Below are 6,000 nucleotides of genomic sequence, written 5' to 3'. Positions count from 1 at the left end.
TCCCTAGCTAGCTGTCTCCAGTTTTGCACGCCAATTTGTTGGGGTCTTCACCCACCTGGGGGAGCCTACAAGCCCTTGTAGAAAGTCGGGTGAAGTCACTTCCGAAATACCGACCGTAACGTAGACTTTCTTTTCAGAAATAACGTTCATTGAGTCTTGGGAAGTGTGTCGGCGATATTTAATCGTAAAACTAAAATTAATTTTAAATGTTAAATTAAGGCACATTCACGTTACTTTTTCTAATCGTGTGATCTTTATGGCTGAATCACAAACGCGCTTCAGCTTCGGCTACGGCTGCGTTACGGTGGGCCTGTTTCGAGGTTGCTTTGAATGACATTTCTATTATTTCATCCATCCAAAGAGCAAACATTTTTTACAGCTGTTGAGCTGACAGACAAAGCAAATGTTCAGTTAATTGAACTAGAGCTTCCGTCTGGAGTCACATTACGTTCTTTCAATTACGATTGTTAAACGAAACGTGAGGTCGAAGCTCTATTGTGATAGCATGCATTGAATTCCTATGGTTCAACTCGTAAACGTCAGGTGAAGCCGATGCCGAAGCGTGTTTGTGATTCAGCCATTAATTTTTTTTGCGTCAATGAGAGAATTTTTTGGCGATCTCAGATTCAACGCATTGAGCTTTTACGTTGACCGTGCATGTACATAATGTAAAATTATGTAGTTCGGTATATTGAAGAGACGATACATTGAAATTGTCAAGAAACTTCTTCCATTTTACTACAAAAAATAACTATTTAGACTTTTTGAATTAGCTCAGGACCGGACACTGGTTGTTACAGCGATGATTTAAACCTTCAATTAATTTTTCTTTTAAATTAAAATAAAAAACACATATGCATCCTATATTACATTTTATGTACTGATGCACATATAGTGTACGGGTATACAGTTTATTGAGTCAATTAAAAATAATATAAGAGAATGTCAAGTATAATTTAATGGCAGTGTTCTTTGTTGCGAAAAATCCTTATTACAAATTTTCCTTAAAGCTCAAAACATGTCGAAAACAATTTAAATGTGTAAAGAATAATCAAATAAATATGTCAATGACTATTGACTACCTAGGTATTTACATACAATCGTTTTTTATATTATCTAAATGCACTTTATCAAAGTCAATTAAATTGTGCACTGTCCGGCGTTGAGACATTGACAAATTTACTTACCAATAAGGTGAAAAAAAAATATTCGCTGTACCAAACGATGATCTGTTCATGTGTGGCTATGGCTTTGGCGATATATGAACATACGTCTAAGTTCATAGTGTTTCTACATATATGTATAAACTTTATAGTAATTTTCAATAAAACTCCTTCTTTCAATTGACATGTCATACTTCATGTTATGATTGTTATAAGTTAATGTATGTAATTAGTGTTAGGCCCGTTTGCTGATATGTACCATTCATCTTGTTAATAGTTATGTCACAAATACATACGTTTTTTTATGTTGCAGATTTAAAAACATCTAAAGGTTTACTTCGAAGCATGCAATGTGTCAAAATTTAAAAAGCATTAATACAAATTTTAATTTTGAAATAAAAGTGAAATTTCAACATCCAATTCAGAAGTTTATTTTATTGAAATTGACAGAGCTTTAAGCTAGAATTAAACGGTCAACGTAAAGGGTCAAAGCGTTGACTCTCTGACGTAGCAAAAAAATCAAAATTTTCTGTGTCAACGCACCACCAACATTCACAACGCTAAAGCATAAAACATTAGACGCGGATGACTATACCTTCGGTCAATGCTGTCCCAAAATGCGTTGACACCTATGTACGATAATAAACGGTGATTTTTTAAGAGCTTGAGAACTTTTTTAAAAAAAAAAACGCATACAATTTTGAAAATCTCATCGATTCTTTATTTGAAACGTTAGATTGGTCCATGACATTTACTTTTTGAAGATAATTTCATTTAAATGTTGACCGCGGCTGCGTCTCAGGTGGTCCATTCGGAAAGTCCAATTTTGGGTAACTTTTTCGAGCATTTCGGCCGGAATAGCCCGAATTTCTTCGGAAATGTTGTCTTCCAAAGCTGGAATAGTTGCTGGCTTATTTGTGTAGACTTTAGACTTGACGTAGCCCCACAAAAAATAGTCTAAAGGCGTCAAATCGCATGATCTTGGTGGCCAACTTACCGGTCCATTCCTTGAGATGAATTGTTCTCCGAAGTTTTCCCTCAAAATGGCCATAGAATCGCGAGCTGTGTGGCATGTAGCGCCATCTTGTTGAAACCACATGTCAACCAAGTTCAGTTCTTCCATTTTTGGCAACAAAAAGTTTGTTAGCATTGAACGATAGCGATCGCCATTCACCGTAACGTTGCGTCCAACAGCATCTTTGAAAAAATACGGTCCAATGATTCCACCAGCGTACAAACCACACCAAACAGTGCATTTTTCGGGATGCATGGGCAGTTCTTGAACGGCTTCTGGTTGCTCTTCACTCCAAATGCGGCAATTTTGCTTATTTACGTATCCATTCAACCAGAAATGAGCCTCATCGCTGAACAAAATTTGTCGATAAAAAAGCGGAATTTCTGCCAACTTTTCTAGGGCCCATTCACTGAAAATTCGACGTTGTGGCAGATCGTTCGGCTTCAGTTCTTGCACGAGCTGTATTTTATACGGTTTTACACCAAGATCTTTGCGTAAAATCTTCCATGTGGTCGAATAACACAAACCCAATTGCTGCGAACGGTGACGAATCGACATTTCACGGTCTACAGCAACACTCTCAGAAACAGACGCAATATTCTCTTCTGTACGCACTGTACGCATTCGTGTGGTTGGTTTAATGTCCAATAAAGTAAACTGAGTGCGAAACTTGGTCACAATCGCATTAATTGTTTGCTCACTTGGTCGATTATGTAGACCATAAATCGGACGTAAAGCGCGAAACACATTTCGAACCGAACACTGATTTTGGTAATAAAATTCAATGATTTGCAAGCGTTGCTCGTTAGTAAGTCTATTCATGATGAAATGTCAAAGCATACTGAGCATCTTTCTTTTTGACACCATGTCTGAAATCCCGCGTGATCTGTCAAATACTAATGCATGAAAATCCTAACCTCAAAAAAATCACCCTTTATAATAAGGACTGTATTATCCAGTGCATTGGAAGACCGCTGTGGCTCATCCTCTCCCGAAAAAGGGAAAGAACAACTTCAACCCCTAGAATCTTCGGTCGATAAGTCATCTTCCGTTTCTGATATCCAATGGAAAAAATCAAAGCAACAATGCACAGGTGCTGTTCTGGTTGATTTGGAAAAGGCCTTTGACACCGTATGGTTTGAAGATCTTTACCTAAAACTGAGCAGGCTTGTCATAAGCAAGCCATTGTTGTATATACTTCAAGATATTCTTAACGGTAGAAAGTTTGTTGTCAAATGTGGCAATGTAACTTCTACCAAAAGATTCTCAATTAAAAATGGTCTTCAACAGGGAGCGGAGAATTCGGCGATTCTCTTCAGCATTTACACCAGCGATCTGATAGGTAGTCTTACAAAGGCAATTGCGTACGCCGACGATCTAATTGCGTACAGAACGGCCCGAAAGGTTGAGGTTATTAGAATTCTCTTGCAGCGTGATTTCGACGAGATTCAGCGATATTTCGACGACTGGAAACTGAAAATAAATGCCCCGAAGTCGGAGAAAATTCTGTTCCGGACTCCGTTGGCTAGGGCCACGAGGGATGCGTGTAAGAATTGGCGCAAGATGGTCATCGTTGATCTTCACGGGAAGCGATTAACGAGCAAAAGTGTAGTGAAGTTCCTCAGTATCTGGTTAGATCAGTATTTATATTTCGACAGACATATAAATGCTGCTCTAACCAGGGCCAGAAGAGGCTTCTCTCTGAGCAAACGGCTGTTTAACAGCAGTCGGCTTGACCCCAGAGTGAATGTAATTTGCTACATGGCCCTTATACGGCTTATGATCGCTTATGGTTGTCGTATGTGGTTCAACGTTGCCCCTTCCCAGATGGAGAAGTTTCGGGTATTCGAGCGACAGTGTTTACGACACTGTACCGGCTTATATCGAACAGACGAATTTTCTTACATGCATTACTATTCGAAGGAGGTCCTATACAACGGGGCTCGAATCAACAGAATTGACAATTTCGTGATAAAACTCATTCGGGTTCACATTACAAGAGCTATGTCTTAGACCAACAATTTAATTTTCGGTGCGTTCTATCCGAACGTCGAGTTTTTTGAGAGTGCACGAAGCCAGAAGCATTCCTCTTTTTAGATAGATGCGGTCTGATACAGGATAGATTGGCATTTCCGCTAATCTACTACGTCAGACGACGAACCGTGGATAGGGGACTCCTGTACAATCGGGACGTCATGGCACAAGGCGGAGCAGAGCTCCTTCGGTTCAGTAGGGCTGTGTCCGAACGGGACCGAACTGATGGTTGAAGCAGGAGAACCAGTTTTGGTGGCTTCAATCGGCACTTGATAGTGGGTAGTCGGAATGGGGTTTTAAGGCTTGGCCGGCTAACATCCTTGTTTTATAGTTTTAGGGTTTAGTTTAGAAAAAGAAACATGAAATAAAAAAAAAAGGAAAAACAAAAATGTGGTTGTTTAGTTTAAAGCAGTTTATAGATAAAAAAGGCAGTTTAAGTTAGCTTAAAGTTTTATGTTAAGGACCTTATTTTAAGTAGTTTTTAAGGAAAAAATAACAGGGAACATTGATGTTAGTTTTTTGTTTAATTTTCTAATAAATAAAATTAAATTAGGCTAATTTTATGAATTTTTGTCTAGCTTTAAAGCAGTATTCACATGAGCGCGACCAGGGAACGACGAATGAATTACAAAATCTGAGTTTATATACGTTTCAAGACATATTTCCACACAAATTCTTAACAAAACGGTAGCAATATAGTTTCTATTTGATTTATGATGCACACTTTTACTTTTCAATGTCATATATTAATAAATTCAAGAAAACAAATATATTCGTTGCGAAAAAAATTGAAGTTGATACGAACTGTCAAACTCTATTCGCGTTCCACTTTATCCACACTCGCAACGAATAAAATAATAGCGCGTACTTAACCAAAAATCATTCTTGTTTTGGTTTCAGTGGTCAAAGTTAAACTTCATTTGCGACTAATTAAAAACTGTCATGTAAAAGAAATGTCAAAATCGACGAATATTCGTTCATTCGTTGGTCGTGCTCATGTGAATAGTTCTTAAGAAAGTTTTAAGAATGAATTAATACAAATGAATTAAACAAAAAAAATGCTGTGGACTGTCATGTCAGTGGCTTGGGTTCAATCCAAGTTTTTTTAATGGGTACTGCCGCCTGCTAGTAATTGACAACTCCTCCAAGAGTAATTCTTGTCATGAAAAGTGTTTTCTCAAATAAGCCGTCCGGAATAAAATGTAGGATATAAACTGTAGGCCCCTCTATCCCGGACAACTTTACTCGCACACAGGAATCTTTGAGAATTGCAAGTCACTAAGGCCTAGTTCTCAACAGACTGTTGCGCCATCTTATTTACTTTATTTATAAGTGATGTTAAAGTCACTCAATCGATATGCATATAAAAATATAGAATGTCCGAAATTCACCACCGTATAAAAAGCTAATTTTAAGTCGAAAAACATATTATGATCTCATTTTCAGGCTTATTCTATGTGTTAGTTGTTTAATTAAACATTCGCCTTAATCGCAAGGATCCAGAAGAAATGCAATTGTTCTATAAACTATTACATTAAACAACCATTTTTAATAAAATGCACTCTAAAAACCCCGATTTCAAATGACCATATTGTTGTTTGCATTACTTAACGCATTTCCAATCGTAATAGCAATCTGAATTAAATGTCTTTAACGGTAAAACGTAAAGGCAAGCCCGCCCTCGCTGCTACACAAAACACGCAAATTCAATATAACCCACTTATCGAACGGTAAAAGAAATTTGCCGCAAGCCAAAATGATATCGGGATTTCCAGCCTTTGGTCAATC

This window comes from Eupeodes corollae, chromosome 1 (assembly GCF_945859685.1).
Source record: "Eupeodes corollae chromosome 1, idEupCoro1.1, whole genome shotgun sequence".
NCBI classification, from domain to species: Eukaryota; Metazoa; Arthropoda; class Insecta; order Diptera; family Syrphidae; genus Eupeodes; species Eupeodes corollae.
This window is presented reverse-complemented; position numbering follows the sequence as displayed.